The sequence below is a fragment of the Lepisosteus oculatus genome, chromosome 6, assembly GCF_040954835.1.
Source record: "Lepisosteus oculatus isolate fLepOcu1 chromosome 6, fLepOcu1.hap2, whole genome shotgun sequence".
NCBI classification, from domain to species: domain Eukaryota; kingdom Metazoa; phylum Chordata; class Actinopteri; order Semionotiformes; family Lepisosteidae; genus Lepisosteus; species Lepisosteus oculatus.
The window spans coordinates 49,978,406-49,998,299 of NC_090701.1; the positions used below are offsets into that span (position 1 = coordinate 49,978,406).

At 36.6% G+C, this 19,894-nt stretch overlaps 1 protein-coding gene across 1 annotated transcript in view; it reads right to left on the bottom strand.

The window, feature by feature from the left end:
- Positions 1–7,294: 7,294 nt before the first annotated feature.
- The window catches only part of ca8 (carbonic anhydrase VIII), a 94,196-nt gene continuing 81,596 nt past the window's right edge, over positions 7,295–19,894 (bottom strand). Inside the window, exon 10 of the mRNA XM_069191530.1 lies at positions 7,295–7,313. The gene's annotated coding sequence lies outside the window, so the exon portion shown is untranslated. The remainder of the gene's footprint in view (positions 7,314–19,894) is intronic.

The following is a 19,894-nucleotide window of genomic DNA, read 5'->3' on the forward strand; positions in this document are numbered from 1 at the left end:
CCATAAGCAGTCTCCAAGTAACTTTAGAGAGCTTAAGCAAATCTTCCAAGAAGAATGCTCAGACATTGCACCAAAACAGTGTTCAAAGTTTGTATAGACTTAATCCAGAAGACTTGAGACTGTAATGGTTTCCACCAAATCTGTAATTAATGGGTCTGAATACTTATAAAATCCACATAATTAATTTTTTTCTCTTTAGTTTTTGCTGGCATTGACCATAATGTATCTTACCCGTAGAAGTCTTTAGTGTGTGCATTGAAGTTTTTAATCAAATAATACATTAAAATGTGTACATTTCCTACTATGGGTAGGACACCATAAAGGGTCTGAATACTTTTGCAAGACACTGTATTTATTCACAATTATTGACAGAAAGACACACACACAACACCTACTTCTTTTTTTATTTACAAAAACAGTGAGTATCTTGGCTCAGTTTTATCTGGAACCAATAAACCATACGGAGTGAAGGTGTAATGCAGAGGATAAAGGGAATCTGTTATAAAATCAAAAGCCAATGCACTGGAAAAAATAATTCCCAAAATTCCTAAAGGAAGGGAAAGCTTTCTCTGTGTCTGAAATTGTGCATTGGTTAGTATTAGTATTAGTATTGCCACAGCTATGAGACAACAATCCCTTTTCTATTTCCTTATGTCAGTCTCAAATTATTTGGTGGTTTTCTGTTGTCTTGCCTGCAAAAGGGGAAACCCAGTTCAACTTCTTAATCAGCTGGATGATAAGAAAAAAATTTGCAGAGTCTTCTTTATACTTTCTTTCTTGGGGTTCTTCCAGTCTCTGACCTTTGTAGCTGCTTCATTTGATAAGGAAAAGGTGTAAGGTTCCAAACAATCTGCTCTATTCTGACTAAATGTGTCTATACGTGACTAAACTACCTGGAAGTAAGTCCAGTGGTTTTACAAAAAGCATAAGAACTTCATACAAAGCCATACAAAAATCTAATGCAAAAGTGAGTGTTTGTTTACTAAAAGTGCTCCAATGCAAAAAATATTTACATAAGGGAAAAGTCAAAACATTCAACAGAAAAAACTGCAGTTTCTCCAGGGAACTTCCTTCTGACAGTTAAAGATACTGGCCTACTAAAACAAGCTGTGTAAAACACCCAGATAAGGAAACACTCATCACAAAGACTGAGGCAAGTCATAGGTAGACTAAGACATCATGATTACCAAGTTAAATACCCTCACCTCCTTAAGATGGGCAGATAAGTCTCCTTTTAACCCAGAAGTGAGTCAGGTCTGGAACCAGACACAACATAGTGAACAGACAACAGTTTGGATTTCTAAAAGATAAGACACAGATACAATTAACAAAATTACTGACAATAAGCTAAATGTAAATATAAAGATACAATGACCCTTGTTTCCCTTACTCTCAATAATGAAACTTAAGTCATAATTAATATGTACTGTAAGATGAAAGACTTCATCTGAGGTCATACAATAAGGATGCGTCATAGCCCTTCATCTCATACAGATAGTTCTCAATTTCCAAAATCATAATTTGTACTTTTTTGGTTTAAAGCATCTCAAGAATATATACAGTATAACTTGTTAATTTTAGATCCATTAATTCTTATTTTAATGTACTTCAGCTTCAAGAATATACTGTAGTTTGAATATTTAACAATAAATAAGTGCTCACATTAACATGCATGAGCACATCCAGCAATAGAGAACTTAACAGAGGTTTTAAAACAACATATGCAGCACTTGCCCAGTTGCTCACTAGTATGAAAAGAGTTACAATGGACAGTTTCGGTGCTCATCAAGCCACATTTAATCTCCGGTCATCTTGCATTTTCTAAATAAATCTATAAAAAATTATATTGTTTTAGTCTGTACCTTATATAAAATAGTCCTGAACAAAGTAAGCTCATGTCTGAAAAAATAAACTAAAAATTCAATGCAAATAATTTGTAAATTAAACTTTGTTAAAGTTAGGTTTTTATACATCAACAAAAAAACAAATAACATATTTTGAAATTCTCTAAAACAAACAAATCAATAAAAGATTACAATTAATAAAATGATTTGTATTGTTACCTATGGAATTATGCAATGCATTATGGCATTTAAAGGCCCATCAAAGTTTAGATTTCCCATCAAAGCATCCCATTCTGTAATGGTATAACAATGGGCAGCCTCAAATGTTTACACAGCTGTATTTTATCTGCTTGCGTCATTTGAGGCAGTCACATTGGCCAAAAATCCTGCTGGCCGAACAATTCTACTAATATTAAACACTGAGCAGATCGTTTTCAGTTAAATCATTAAATCAGGATAAAATGATTAAGTCAGAAGACAGGGTAAAAAGAACACACACAACCATAGAGTAAAAAATGAAGAGAACAAGAGAAGACATAAGAGAAACTGCTTCCAGAGAGTACCTCTTTCATCAGACCAGAAGACCAGGTACAGTAGTTTGAGTACTAAGAGGACCAGATATCAGACCTCAAGAGGAAAGGGACATGTTGTACTCTTCCCTCCTGTTTGATTTAATTTTTCTGTCAGCTTTCAGGGTAAAATAAATCTTTCATTGTTTATTGATGCATTGTTTTTAATAAGGAAATGCAATAGGTTCCTATTTGTTTATCACTGTTATAGAAAGACTTAGTCCTCAAAAGAATCCTTTTAAGTGCACTTGGTTAGGCAAAGTTAAAGATCTAGTTGGGGAAAAGGCTGGAATGTACAGTGTTATGTTCTGACAGCTCACTTGTTGTGTAACAATTAAATACTAGCAGTTTTGTGTCTTGTGTCTTGTGTCTGTGTTTTACTTTATTTGATACATCTTTGTGTTAATTTGATTCTCCACAACCAAACAACCCGAAACAGATTAATATGACCTCGTTTGGTATGACCTGACAAACAAAGTATATGATTTATCTTGTGTAAAAGTGCTTGCTAGCAAAGCAAGTGTCAGGACTGACAATTATATTTAAACATTCAAGTTTACTATAAATTCTTCAGCCTTTTTCTAAGACTAACACAGCCCCAATGTTTGTAACAATACATAAATCTTCATAAAATGTTTGAAATTCAGATCTATAATTTTCTAAGAAAGCCATGGGAAGAATAACAATAGCTCTTGAGTCAAAATTTTTAGTTTTGTTTGTTGAACACAATGCTTATTTAAGCCTTCAAAATTAACAACTTAAGATACAATATATTTTATTTAATATTAGAAAACATGAGAAAAATGCTATTATTCTTCCACGCGTACACAAAAAGTCTAACATATGAACTAGTAGATGCACAGTGTAATATTACAACTGATTTGCTTTGGATTTTTAATCCTACTCAGAAATAACTCTTTTCAAATGATAACTGTTAGGGATAGAGAGAAAATCAATTATTTGACTACTCAATGTTTATGAGTGTGTATGTTTGTGTTCGTTCAAGCTTTCCGCCAATAAATGCATATTCTGTACTCAATGTTTCTCTGTATGATACAATACACTTATAATATATACACTCTGAACACACACTGGTGACATGAATGGTTGCTTTCTTTTATTAAATCTTAAAATAAGTACAATATGTCACAGAGAAACAAATAACAGTATTTTCTGGAACATTTTTAAAAGTTATACAGTATACTGTATATATATATATTGTTTTTGCTGCACAGTCTATTGTTTTGTCTGTAAATTCCAAGTTTCTATAAATCTTAAATTGTCTTGTAACTGGCAAAAAGTTCACTGCTCATATTAGCATTTGGAAACCCATGCTGCCTACCAAAATGTTAGTAGTATTTTCCTGGACTGATTCATACATAATGCAGTTGTAAGTAATTGGTTGGATGCTGAGTATACAGACAAAAGATGAAAGGATTTGTGGGAAGATGATGCACAATCTCAACCCTCAGTGGTACAAACTGAAGTAGTGTGCAGTACCAGACAGGATAGGCAATTTTATAGATGTACATTCTCTTATTCATCTTTTTTCTCTACCCTCTTCTTTTTAAAAAAAAATCTCCTTTTATTAGCACTGGCACAGCACAACCCTCAAAGGAAATGGATCCGAGTGAATATACAATAGGTTACATTAGCGATATACTAATAACACTAATAATATAAATTTGTTTATGAGTGGCTTTCAACAAACTCAAAGCACTGTACAACAGCACTCACTTAATGCAGAAAAGCAGAAAAAGTAAGCTGGAGAAAAAAATCAGTACTGTAAATGCAAATGACTGTGAATTCAAGGGTACAAAAAAATTACAGAATACAGTAAAAGTCAAATGATTTTTTAGAAAGCCCACATTCACAGAGTCTCTGATGGAACAGGGCCGTAAGTTCCACTGACATGGTACAATACGAGAAGGATCAGTTGACGAAACCGATCTTCCACAGAGTAAGAAGACCTGAATCAAATGACCAGATCTCAAATTAAGAGCTGAACTATACACAGACAATAAATTCTTAAACTAATGTGTAATTGTGTCAGAACTCTCAATGCTTTATACTGTATGTGAGCAGAAAAACCTTAAAATCAACTCAAACTTTTGCTGTGAGCCAGTGCAATTTACAGAGGATTGGCATTACCAATGCAGAGTACTTTTAGTTCACTCACTTCACTGGACATATTGAAGTCTATTTAATAGCTTAAACTTTAGTCCTGTATGTAAGGTATTAAAGTATTCTGATCTTGATGAACTAAAGATCAAACAGGTGGCACAAGGGGGTCTTAACCAATCAGTTTTCTGCAGGTGGAAAAAGATACCTTTGTGACATTGCTAGTATGTAATTTAGATTCAGCAGTGGTACCAGAAGTTGCTAACCCCCATCAAAACTTTGAAGGAGTTGACATCAATACCAAATTCCACAAGCTTACAAAACTGATGTTGACTATGCAGTTGACGATGTCTATGAATATGACCTCAGCCTTGTCACCAACAGTTCTTTTGCATCTATATCTTAATATTGAACAGGCACCTGTAAAGTAAAGAAACTGCAACTTTAGTGTGTGATTTGTTCTAGGAAAAAATCTGAGCGTCACCCAAGAAACAGCCTCGTTCATGAAGGTATACCGTATAAATAATCTGTCCAACAGAAGACATGTAAATACTAAAAAAGTCTAGTACATAACCTTGTGGAACACCCTGGGTAAGTGGGAACATCCGTTCCTCTGCTCCTGGTAGTCAAATAAAAGCCAAACCAGTAAATGACAGAATCGTTAATCCCTACATAATTTCCCATGTGATCAATTAGAATGAAATGATTGACAGTATCAAAAACATCGCTTAAATAAAAAAATATTAAGTGATCCATACTCATCTAAAAATAATCTAAAAGTCATACAGTACCTTGAGAACCGCAGTTATAGTTTTGTATCTCTATCTAAATCCTGACTGAAAAGAATATGAAGCTCCATCTGTGTGCTGTTTAGTTATGCTGGAACTCTCTGAATGCCCCTGTTAAGATACCTGCACCATTCTCCTAAATTATATGTCCAGATGTGCCAGATGTCACTCCAGCTGTGCAGTGGCTCAATCATGGAGAAGAATTTTAAGTTCATTATGTAAGAGAATTGTTTAGGAATTCTAAAGCTCCCACATACTAAATAGTTCAAACAGTACATTTAAATATGATCTTTCTTAATGATTTTAATCAAATTATAAACATTAAATGATGTTCCGAAAGCTCAAACTAAAAACAATTTGTTAACAAAAAACAAAACGATATTATATAATTATATATAATAATTACGGTAGAATATTGGTTGCCACAGTGCTACAGGGAACAAAACAATTCAACTTATTTCTCAGACGAGAACATTTGAGACACAATATTTCCCCACACATACACACGTTCCACCTTTATATCAAGTTAATTGACAATAATATTGTAATCTCATCATGAACAAAAACTACAACACATAGAAGGGAAAAATAAAAACGAAGGAGGTTCACTTTTTAATATTCTCTCGTTGTTAAAGCAGAAACACAAAATGGCATCCACAGCTTCAAGGTATGCATGAATTAATCATATTTTGTGTTTTCTTCAAAAACACATAACCATTGACACACTAACCTTTTTTTTCTGGGTTGCAGAAGGCTGTAACGCCATCAATTATAGTGTGGAAATGAGCAGGGATATTATAAGCTGTGAGTCAGAAATATCAGGAATAAAGATGACTGCATGCAAAGTAATGCTGTTTTATTAATGGGATGCTGTCAGTGTGATGAAAAATTCTCCTTTTTCTGTGAAATAAAGGAATACTGAAAAAGAATTTGCATTAATAAATAATTGAATATGTTAAAAGAAATGAGAATACATCTTTTTTCCAGGCTCCAGCTTTTTTAAGTACCAGTATGTTATCTTTTAAAAGGGTGATTGATGTTTTTAGTATACTATGTTTGCTGTTGAAATTCCAGGTATTAGTAAAATAAACTGCATGTTTATCTTCCTTGATGTCTGGCTTATTCAGATTTGCAGGTTAGTCTCTAGTAATCGCAAAAAATGTTTCTAATATTTTTTCTTGTAATTGAATTTCTTAAGATATAATTTTGTCTTTTCTGTGATTTCTTCTGTATCTTTAAATTGACACTGACCACACCAACTTTAGCTCCAGAACAAGCACTTTTTGAAGCAAGTTTTCAGAACTGATTGGGAGGATGATTTGAGCTGAAGTAAACTACTATTGACTGAGAGCCTTGCCAGGAAAAGTGCTCTCCAAATGTGTTGATGGGCAGGTAGATAAAAAAACAGTACATAGAAACCTGAACAGTTATATTAGACGTACTGTATTAAGAAGCACATGAAAGTTATTTCCTAAAAATAACCCAGTGGAATCTAATATAACTGAAAAATCTATTCTTCTTCTTCGCATTTCCCCACTTATGTTAGGGTTAGGGTTAGGGTTAGGGTTAGGGTTAGGCACCGATTCTTCCACTTCGCACGGTCTGCGGCGTCTCGGCAGGTGACTTTTGCCAGGCGCATGTTGTCTTTCAGCCGATCCAGCCAGCGCGTAATGGTCGTCCACGGGGCCGGCGGCCTTCCACATTCAATTCGAGGGCGGTCTTTGCCATTGATGTGCGGGCGCGATTCCCTCATTTTCTCAGTGATTGGGGCGACTTTGAGTGTGTTTCGCACCTCTTCATTCATGACATGGTCTAGTCTTGTCAAGCCGAGGGTCCATCGCAGCATCTTCATTTCCATCGTAGTGCCTGTTCATGTTTCTTTTTCGCTGGCCAGCATTCAGTTCCGTATAGGGCCACTGGTCAGACCACTAAGCGGTAGGCTTTGGATTTTAGGCGCAAAGGGATCTTCTTGTCGCACAGTACATCAGTGACTGAAAAATAATAGGTAGATATATTGATACACATTAATGTCTTAGACATTTTATATTATTCTGCCCTTTTCAGTCATTTTTCCAATCTATATAAATTAGTTAATCCTTGTAGATCTCTGAATGTTGTACAAAAAGCAGACTTTAAGCTTTATGCATGTGTGAGGAACTAATGTTGTAAATGAGAGGGAATGTATAATGTGTCAATAGGATCTAATTGGGAAACATGAAGGATTAGTTTCCTAAAGATTTCATATCAGCTGCTCATGTGCAGCTTATCTAGGGTAGTCGTGATTAGATATTTGAAGATTCTAATCAATTTGAAATTACAAACTCCATACAAATAGCACCCCAGGAATTGAATCCAGGTCCCTGGCTCTGTGAGGCAGCAATGTTAACCTCAAGCTTAGTTCCTTTTCATCCAAACTATGCAGTATTAATAAATGTCAGACCTGATATAATAATAGAAAACATAAGTAGAAATGTTTGAGTAACGTCTTGATGTTCATATCTTGCTCAACTCCTGATTATATCAAAGAAGTCTTACTCTAACCCTTATCCATCGGTTTCACTTTTGTACCAAAGTGAGTTCCCTCAAAATGAAAGACTGAAAAATAAAAAAGAGCTATAATAATAATAATTCCTTATATTCCACTCAAAGGCTTTCACAGGTAATGGGCACACCATTTTACCACCACCAATGTGTAACCCCACCTGGATATGCCTGTACCACACATCAGCTCTCAGTGGGGAGAAGAACAGAGAATATGTACAGATGGAAAAAAGAAACGCAACACCTCCTCCTCCACACTCTGGCCCTCCCGTCTGCGTGGAACAGGCTGAAGAGTGACTCGTCCGTGAGGAGGACCTTATGCCAGAGGTCCATCGCAGCCTCTGTCTGGCCCAAGCCAGTAGGGTGTGACATCTAGGAGGTGTGAGCAGAGGGCCTCTGACAGGTCGCCGTGCTCTAAGGCCAGCAGCATGGAGCCTGATGCAGGCATTGTGTCTGCCATTTGAATTAAGGCCTTTTTAGAGGTGTTCCACCTGGACCTCGTTGGGTAAAAGTGCACCTAACAAGCTTTCGTGTGATTGGCAAATTGCAATGCTTCACTGCACAAGCTATATTGCTGGTCAGAGGGCTTAAAACAAATTGACAACTTTTTGTGAAAGTACATAAGCTGTAACTGTAGTATTCTCATCCCAGAAAATGTTGAGTTTCTTTCTTCCATCAGTATATTTTATGCTTACTATTTTCGGCTTTTTATTTTCATGAAAATAATATAAAGCAAATATCCCACAGAGATATATTCTCACCGAAGAGTGAACTGGAGATATGTACATTAACAATATGTGTTTTACTCTGTTTATTTTTGTTTATTTTAGCAATTCGATACTTGTATGAGATTTAATTTAATACCTTTGTGAGATATGTGCTGCCTAGGTAACATGAATATAGGAATGTATTCAGGACATCTTGCCTGCTTGGTGGTTTAGAAACTTAATGAAACCAATTATCCAGTGTTTGGGTTTCAACTAACCAGCTTGAAAATCCTACTCCAGAATTCCCAAACACTTTGTTTAAAGAAACAATTACATTTCCCCATTCTAAATGAATTCCCGTTTAGTTTCCAATTCTGACCCCTTGTCCTTATTTCGCTACAGAGTATGAAATAGTCCCCTGGTTTAAAACACTATTTATGCCCTATTGTGTTTTAAAGTGAATCTTTTTCATCAAAATGTAAACAATCAGATTGAACACTTTAAGGGGTTGCATGTCAGCAAAAACTACAAAGAAAAATCAAAAACTAAAATGTGTTGATTACATAAGTATTCATGCTCCTGAGTCAATGCACATAGTATCTGTTACCAGATAGCAGATAATACCAGCAGCTGGACTCTAATTACCCCTGAATTACCCCAAAACCTGCCAGATGGCTGAGGGTGACAGGACAGTCCTCACAGCTTTCTGGAAAATGCAGTTCTTGCAAATGCCACCATCTTGGCTGAAACTGCCATTTCCTCACAATGGAAATCACAGATTCATTAGAATGGCGATACTTTAGACCATTATTGTTTGTTCTTTGGAAAGTGTTGTGATGTACTATCTTTTTATTATTTCTCTGTTTTCTTCCTTCAACTCTACTGTACTGCACCTCCACACACTTCAGCAACAGTGCATTGATTAAATCCATGTAAAGATTGCTGCTCACTGCATAGACTGTGTTAGGTTGGTGAAAGAACCTTAAAAAGATGACTGTCAGGACACAGAGACCAAAGATGCTTACATGGAATAGGAGATTTGCTTTGTTAAAGCCTATGCTGACCACAATGTGAGAACATTTCTAATTTTAGTTTTCTTTTCTTGGAACAAGCTATTTGTGTCGAAGAGACTTCAGGGGAGTAGCTGCGTAGTGCAGGGAGACCTAGAGATGTTTTCGCCAAATGGTAAGGGCAATATGGGGTAAGTCTTGTTGCTATTGCAGCGCCTCCACCATACAGTGATGAGACACCAAACAGACAAGCTGCGGGGCTGGTGATGTCAGCCCTGGGAGAAGGGTGGTGGGAAAGGATGGACCTGGCCAAGTTTGGCAGAGCTGGAGTCGCAGTTTCAGGCAATTTTCCCTGGGGGACGCCTTCAGACGATGTTGCCCAAACAACGCAGGAACGACTTGGAGAAACTCCAGGGGAGTGTGCAGTAGAATGGACTACGTCTTCATGCACACGACCTGCTCCCTGGAGTCCGCAGCTGTGTCCCCAGTGTGGTGTTCCGACCACGACTGTGAGTCGATGGTGGCTAATGCCAACCTGCCGGCTTTCGGTAGTGGGTCCTGTACGAGGAGGTGAGAAAGCAACTGGTCGCCGGAGAGAGGTCGTGGGTTCCCAGACAAGTCTGGGAAAGGGACGCAACCAAGGACACCATCAATTTATAAAAGAGCACCTCCATTCCCACTCTTCTGTGTGTTTATTTCCCACACTACACTATGTTTCAGATCAGACTCTTCCTTTACCACTTACCCATCTACAAAGTGCTGTATTGTGATGTGAGTGGGTCCGTTTCTTTTTTAGATCTAGGATGTTATTGCCTTTATCTTGACTTCGTAAATCAAAAGTAAATGTATGGTTATTATTGGCAGTATTTCTCCTAAAATTTTATAAATGATTTTTCCTCTAGGTTCTCTGGTACTATAATGCAGATTTATATTAATGACAAGACATATTTTATGTTCTGTTAGGCTTTTTTCCTTTATATTGTAAATTTGCATCTCCAACCATGTTTTCCTATTGCAAACAAATGTTGTGGATTTCAGGTCTTCACTTTTTCTTCATAATACCAGATAGAATAGTGAATGTCAATTTTATTTAAATCTATATATCTACTACATATCATTGGAAGGGGGTGAATACTTTTTCAAGGCACTGTACATTTCAAAAAGCATATAATTTATCCTTAATGTATTTAAAAGTACTAAATAGTAGATTATTACAGTATAGGATATGTTGAGATATCATTATCTGATATATACTCTGTATATAATTAATCATTTTAAGATATCTCCTGTTAGGATTTGGATATCTCTAAGTAAGGTAAATCATAAATCGTAACTTCAAATAGCGATCTGGTATGAATGTAGAATTGAATCAATATGAATGTTTAATGAACACCAAATAATCTCAAATCTTAACATCTTGCATATTTAAATGACCGTTTTATCCTTTAATAAACCATGTAAACTATAATAATACATATTGTAAACATAGTATTGCAATAAAAATAAAAGTATTATAAAAATGAGGGATGGAATATAGAGCTCAATCATTTGTATACTTTTTTTTCTTATGTTATGCTGGTGACTCATACAAGTTCATACAAGTTAATAGTATTATCACAACACTTAATACAGTAGCAAATGCATGTCACACAATGAACATAAAAATAACCTATAAAAAATTTTCTACCAAAAGTAACATAATTAAAAGTAAAAGCAATCCATAAACCAAACACAGTTTATCCTTATTTTGCTCAATGTGCCAAACATTTTAAAAAGGTAACTGTTGAAAAAAAACTTCCCATGATAGTTTTTCATCATGATAGTACTTTTCAATATGTGGCAATGTACTAGGACATTTTTATTGGAACTTAAGAAACTCTGTTGTATGGATTTTTGTATTCTTATCTTATAATTGATTCCATTTCAGAAAGGATTTTTTCCATGTTTATCTTCTGCCTACTTCACTGCACTGGGACTTAATGCAAGAGCACAGTCACGTCAATGTGCATCCACAATATGTGGTGGAGTGAAAATGTATACGTGTTATTAAAGTTGCACCCCACACAATATAACAGTACTATTTACTTCTTAACAGTGGGTGTCATATGACAACAGTATAGTTATAATAATGATTATTACTGCACCATCATTTTTGTTCACTTACCTAATAAAAATACAATCAGATTCGGAGCAGTTAATGTAATATACAGCGAGGATAAAGTGTAGTATAAAGCAAGGATCAGATTTTGATGTATTTCCTTTAAAAAACAAAGTAAATATATGTTTTTGTACTCCTTTTTTGTATTTAAAGGTGAGGTAACAAATGCTTACACTACACTGACTCTAAGCACATTTAGTGTTTTGTAACTAAGATTTTTTGGAATATTTTTAAATATTTCTTAACGATATCACCTATTGCATGTGCTGAAGTTCATATCACTTTAAACTCTGTGATAAGAAGGCATAAGCTGCAGTGAGATAAGATGCCAGGCTATTGCTGATACACTGGGATTTGCTCTTTTCTGACAGTATGCAGGAGTGCTAATTGACAGTTGGCTCAAAACAATAACTTTGTAACTCTGACAAAATTAGGCCAAGCAGCTAATGCTGCTGATACAGATATTTATCAACTGTAGCCGCAAATCTAAAACTAATTCATGTTGACAACATCCATTTAAAAGGAAATGGTTTTACAAAAGAAAAAGGAGACATCTACCACTTTGTTATACATTTTTCATTGCTTTTCAGACATATTTGACAGGCTGAGAGTACTTTTGCCCTTCAGATCATCTGCCCATTTGTGTCTTCTGTAAAACCTTGAACAGTGTGTGTGGTAGCTCTAGTGAGTAAGGCTGATACAGCTTCTCAAACGCTCATTCCTTCTAAAGCTATAAAGAAAAAAAATTGCTTCATGTCCCAAATGATTTGCTTGAATTCTCCCATACATCAATTTTCTAACGGTTTTATCCAAAACAGATTCTTGGGGGAGCCAGGACCTGTCCCGGGAAGCAGTGGGCACAAGGCAGGATACACCAAGGACTGGACCCCAGTCCAAAACAGGGCACTCACACAGACAACCACACACACACTCACATTAGGACCACTTTTCCCAGGAGCCAATTCACCTACCAGCATGTCTTTGAACTGTGGGAGGAAACTGGAGCACCCAGAGGAAACCCACATGAACATGGGGAGAACATACAAACTCCATGTTGATAGCACCTCAGGAAATAAACCCAGGCAGCAATGCTAACCACAGCACCTCTGTGCCACCCACTTGAGTCCTTACACTTTGAAATTTTCTTTACTATCAATACAATTTACTAGCATGCATGGACTATATGAAATATGTTTGCTTAAAAAAGTGCAAAGGCTTAAATGTTTTGAAACAGAAATGGCCAATGTGACCCGAAAAGACCTTAATAAATCCCTTCCCTTCTTTCAACCATAGCAGGGGTACCGTCAGTCATCATAGAAAATATATTTTCCAACTCTTTTCTAACTTTTTTGGAATGCTTTGGTCTCCCCTAGTTGGTTTTCAATTCAACTCACGGACTTATCCCAACACCCACACTAGCAGACTCGCGCCCTTCATATGTGCATTCCCGCTTTCTGGTTTCTGGTGGCCCATTTGTAAATTTGTGTTTCACAGAGGTGCTCACGAGCGCCCCCAATGCGCCTGTCTCTGAAGTCCTCATCAGAGTGGACTCCACTGATGGGAACCACCCCCATTTCTCTGCACAATGGTGACCTTTCATGTTACAGCCTATCCCAAAGCGGCTAGAAGTTGCCGTGGGGAATTAAATTAAATACGTGTTAGTAAAACTGAACTTTTTTACGGATTTAAAAAATCATAATATTTTATGTAAAAACAAAATTTCATTAGGCTTCTTTAGATTCATACTGTGTATTCTACGAAGTTTTGGTACAAAGTTTTTATTTCATCACCCTGTTTCCACTGATGATTATTTTGTTTAATGAATATTGGTGTGTTTTGCACATGGAATATTTATAGTACGCATATTTAACAGTACAAAGCTTTGAAGTATTGCCAAATTTATTAAGTTTACCTTGACGGAACGTGAATGAACGTGTTATCTTCCTCGTACTTTCATTTTTGTACTGGGACAGACAATGTGAAACTTGTTTAGTAGTACAAATCTTTGAATAAACAGAGAATGGTATTGCCACGTTTTCCTTAGTTTACTTCACCTCTCTTTTGAGTCGAGCCTGCTCAGCATGAATGAACACGATGTGTCTGTCACAACTATGTATAATGACAAAACGACAGGAAATTGAATTTCATCAAATTTGAAAGAGTGGAGAATGAAAAAATATATTTTTTTAAAATATGTGCCGGCATGTACTGTACTTAGCCACTGTAAAAGAAGCATCAACAAAAGGCAGCATTTTCACCATGAGCTGAGTAACTGAGTATCACGCAACCAGCGAGTGACGTCACGTGAGAGTGGCCGATTATCCTTTTAATAACCTCGAATGTTTGCACGCTTGAAGTCCACACTTGCTCTACATCACAGAAGTGCAGACTTGAAGGATGTACTGTAAGTGTGAGAATTGGTACACAGAGTTAGTCCTTGTACTGTAAATGACTCTGTTGTTTCACACATATCTTATATTGAATCTCATCTGTCTCATCTTTTTGATCACATGGCTGTTTACTTTGATCTAGAATCCCCTACCTCACAATCTTCAACTTTATGTATTGTAACATTTTGCAAACTGGAAATCAGGTGACCAGAATAGTTTTGCTGATTCTACATTGTTTTTCTTTCCTACATCGATACACAGACGACAAGGGACACATATTTAATCTATTTTAGCAACTCTTGATACCTTAGCTCTTCTTAAAACTCGATCTATATTCCATACTCACTGTGCCTCATGGAATCCTGACCAGTTGCATTCATTTTTCATTTATGACAGTTCTAAAACGTAGGTGGCGTCCTTCTGGCTTGAATGTACACCTACAGTCTTCAAAGGAGTAGTAGTTTGAATACAAAGATGCAATGCAGTCTACTAGATACAGCTGTTTATCCCATATCATTCAGAACAACCAAAACAGTCCTACATACCTGTTCTCCACCATCAGTCAATTGCTATATCCTAACTGGTCTACTACATTACCTGCCTCACCCTTAACGTGGAATATCCAGCATCACATTCTCTCCACCACTCTTGCCACTACTGCACCTCCTCCCTGCATATCTGTTTTTGCTGGTTCTCCTCTATCTTTTTTCTTTCAATCTGAAATTGCATGTCTTAGTAAATTGGTATTGAGTATGAAACCCACCTCCTGTTTACCAGATCCTAATCCTTCTGTTTTCAATTTCAATTTTGGTTTTTAACCCTCTGCCCTAAACATCTTCAACAAATGAGCCCTAGAGCTCTGGAGTGGTACCAATGGCCTTTAAAATTCCTGTGCTTGAAAAAACAAACATGGGCCTTTACAACCTAACATAACAACCAAGTCCTAAATCCAGCTTGCCTTTTTATAGAAGATTCTATAATGTGCTGTTGAAATACAGTTTAACAAACAGCTCTTTGCAATAACATTCCGACAACACATTGCAAATAGCAGAGCCTGGAGATAGGCCTAATGGCAGGATTTCTCACCATTGGCCTTCGCTATGGCAATGGAAGTAATCATCAGAGCATCTGAATGGATGAAGATGAGAAAGGTCAGACATTGTCTCAAAAAACAGAATCTGCACAGCACCAAAGCACCCACCTCCAAACTCAAGATGATGGCAAGAGCAGAGAAGTGCTCAAGAACCATCTCTAAGGGGTTGTAACGTCAAGCTCTGTGTGTCAGACGTGTAATAGCTTACACATACAGACCTAACCTAACGTAACCATGTCCAATATTTATTTTAAATCTGTGGCTGTATCCCTAAAGTGTTTCAGTGTGTACTATAACCAATTATATTATATAAGGCAATTAAGGGTTCACATGTTGTGAGATGGAAGCCAGTTAATATTCACTACAAACTAAGCGGTTTTCTGTGAAACACTCTTGGCTTGAGTTAAGAAGGTTTTTTTTAACATACATGTTGTAATTTTGTTAAAGGATAAGGATGTTTATGGGTAATGTACATTTAAACCCCTGTGGGATTACAAATGAGTAAGTACACTCTGCCAGACTCCAGTGAGGCTCTTCTCAAGTCTGTAATTAAACTTCATTGGGACTTACTAAAAAATGCCTAAAAGCTGGCCTGTTTTCCTCAGTGTGTCCTGCAATTAAAGTAAATGAATACATGACTTCATCGTCTTCTTCTCTTTTTTGTAATTCTAGGACAATTTCCAAAGATACATTTTCCCAATCTTTCAAAGCCATCATTCAGAACATGTTTACACTAAGATAACCATGGAAAACATTCACCTGAAACACAGTCATCTTTCTGACTTTTTTCTTAAGGCAATTAATAGAAAGTTGCCATTATCCATCATTTTACTACATCAGATATTCATATTCTCAGGAGAAATTGAAGAAACACAAATAACAGTTGCTTGATTTTGATCTCAAGGTCAGTTGAGTGATCGTCAAGAAATATTAAGAAGTAATGAAATTGCTTATAATTTGTCAGTAATCTTTTTGCAAAATGTCCTACAGATCTTGTAAATCATAGCAATTTCCAGTGGCTGGGATTAGATATTATTAAAGAAGATAGAAATATATGTATTTTGGGATTAAGAAAATTTTGAATAGTTTTATCATGGCAAATATCTGTCAATAATTGATTCATGTGTTGAAACAAATGTTTGATGGGGTAGGAGGAATTCTCCAGCTGTTCTGTGCAGACTTAAGCAGTGACAGAATAATATTATATATTATGCATTGTGAGAGAGTGATAGATGGAGACAAGATGGAGATTCTTGTCAAAACTACATTCCCCAGAATGCAGTGGGAAATAATGTGCCACCCTCAGTCACCTGACCATCTGATGCACTGCATCAGAGAGAATGACTGAAGGATTAGCCCATTAAGAGTGAGTTTTTTTAAACAACCGGGGAGAGAGATTGATACCTCTCTTAGTGCCCAGCTACTTATACACAACACTGAAAAAGCGCAGTTAGAGCTTTGAGAAAGCATCGATTTTTTTATTTGTTTGGGTTCATTTTCCGTGTACTGTAAATAAAGAACACTATTTATGTGTTCTTGTGGGTAGCTGCGTACTGTCCTATATTTCTCACACCTGAAGAAGGCTTCACAGCTGAAATGTTGTGTTTTGTTTCTTCTCTTTTCAGCTTGGAATAAAGCTACTACTATTTATGTGTACCTCACTGATGTAATCACGTGGGTGATTCAGTTAAACAGATATTTTTAATATCTTGTTGCAAACCTAGTTTGGCCACAATTTAATATTATGCCCTAAAGAAGTTTTTTTTTAATCTTTAGCTTTATAGATATGTACAATTAAAACGCAATAGCAAATTTTCTAACAATGATTCTGTAGTATTGTTCCTTGGGATAACAAAATACTGAGCTCAACTCAAGTGATTTCATACAAAAGCTAAGTGTTCCTTGTTTGCTCAAAAATACATGAGTTTAATTGAAGCAAGAATAAGAAAGATATGACCATGCTCCACTAGAGTAATGAGAATTACTTGGTTCATGATGATGATAGCCTGTCTGGATAAGAAATTTTCTAGAGATTGAGGGATTCTGCTTTTATCAGCCTACTAGTTCAGAGCAAACAGGAAACCAGCTCGATGAGGCAGAGGCCATGTTCTAAAAAATAGAGGGTCACTATACTAATTGCTTTCAGACATTAGTGGCTTCTGCAGAAATTCTAAAGGAATAACCAGCAGAATTCTGGTAACATGCAGTCTGCATAAAAATGATCTGCATGATGAGAGGCCATTCAGGGGTAATATGATGACAGTTGAGTGATGGAATTGCCATCTTTAGTGGGCCAGAGGAAATCTGAGGTGACAGCAGAGAGTGGTTTTATTTGGCAATTAATAACATTTTGTCTTTGGCAGACCTGGAAGACAAAGTAGATCATGGTGAGCACCATGCTAAATATTGAACTGTTTAGGCCAACTGGCATAGTGATAGAACTATAAAGTGGAAAGAAACTGCTTTTTAATTAAAAAAAAGCTTTGGTACAGATTGAGAGCCACCTTACTGAACAGTAATAGATTGAGAAAATCCTCATGCCAGTGCCTTTTCTGTTTCTTGGAAGCCAAACCATAAGTATAATTTTTTGAGCAGGACATAAGAACATAGACTGCAAATGAGAGAAGGCTATCTAGCTTGTTTTGTTGCCATCATCTAAAAGATCCAATGATCTCATCCAGCTATTGTCACGAACACGGACTGGAATCCGTGTCAGATCTTGTAGAAGACCCTATGCGATGCGGTAAGAGCTGGAGAAAACAGGAGGCGTGGTAAAAGGGAACACAAAATATAATTTATATAATATAGTTTAATAGTGCACAAAATAATAGTGACAGTCCGTGAGACAGTGAACGGGGAAGACAAAAAGGCATCCAAATCCAAACGGGTCCAAGGGCAGGTCAAAGCAGTCCGAGAGTCCATCAACTAGAAATCCATCCTGGGACGCGACAAAGTTAAATTCCCCGGGAGGGGGGAGCACACGGACAAACGAAACATGTAGGTCCAAGGGTGACGGGACGAGATCCTCCAGACCCCGGGCTCAGGAAGCGGGAGGTGTCGGGGATGAGGCCTATGCCCTCAGGAGACGGACGTAGGGTTTCCTGGTGCTAGGCGGGCCTCGCGGCATCTTACCCTAATGATGAGCCCCGAGGACTGGAGGAGCTGGTCTTTAAATAATAACGCTAACAGGGTACACCTGGAGAGCTTAATCACACGAACAATAATGGGAGCAGTGGAGCGCCCTCTAGGGAGAGATGTCGGGCGTGACAGCCATGTCTTGAAAGAAGCCAGAGCATCGTCTTTTACAACATAGCTGGATAGATTGTTCCTGACTCCCAAAACCCTTTGTGTAAAAATGTGTCCCTGGTCTTTGTTTTAGATTCACTTCTATGTAGTGTCCACTGGTGTTTTTTGGTTTGTGTTCTGAAGAAGTCCATTGGGTGAAACTTTGATTATTTTGAATACTTGAACCCGGTCCTCTCATCTAATTCTCTGTTCAAGACTAAAAAGGCTCAGTTCCATTGGTTTGTCAGTGAAGAAGCTTCGTTAAGCCTCTGCTGATGAAGAGTGCAGTCTGTAGAGAGGCTAATCTTTTCTGGTCATCAGTGTTGTCAGGATTGTATTAATCGTCACGCAGATCTGATATTTCATGGTAAAAGCTTAATTGATTGATTCATCTAGATTGATCTGTTCCGTGATTTCTATCATTTACTGTGATTTTGTGCGATATCAATTTTTATATTATATTAAATAAATATAATTTTAATACGATATTTAATTAAATCTCAAATTTCCAAATATTCATGGAGTTGCAAGTAGTACCAAATGGCAGCATGTTTAGGAAGTACGTTGAGTGTTATATCTGTTATGAAAGATTTTTAAAATCATTGAAGTCATACTTCTGGAAGACTATGTCACTACAGAGCATTTGTTTAATTAACTACTGCATGTGACTAAAATTTGAAAAGGTTATCTGAAAAAGTCAGTGTTGAGGAGAATACATGTCTTTCTTATGACAATACATGCAGAAGCAACAAACTTTGAATTATGCTTAAAAGGTCAATGATGCACTAAATATGGATTTCCTGCTGGACAAATGCTTGTCTTTAAGCTGCCATTAGGAAGCCAAAAGCAAAAGTGGTCACCACATAAATAGTTGTCACAAACAGTAGTTTCTACTTAAAAGTTTACACACAAAGCCTTTGGCTTTGCTCTAACACTCATACGGTATATGCTGTAACACTAAAACTATTTTATTTTCATATAACATACAATACAGATAACTGAGGATTTTTGCCAGAATGTTCACTGTATGACTCTTTACAGATCCAATGCAGGGTCTACAAAACTGGAAGGAAATGCAGAAAATAATTCAAAATGCTCTTTTAATTACCATTATCCAATGATTGTAAAAGGGCTGGTCATTTAAATTGTCTATGCTTGTTTGGATTTCTATGCCATTCAGGAGCACATTATAACATAAAGGAATTTAAGGTAAGATAGATTAGGGAGTTAAAACTATAACTTGTGCATATTAAATTGGTGTGTGACAAACATGTAAACTACTGTTTGATAATTATGTATTTATTGCAGTATTGTAGTATTTCCATAACATCACAGGATGTTACTGTCACGCCCCCTGCAGCCAGAGGGCGCTCCTACTCTGTCCTGTC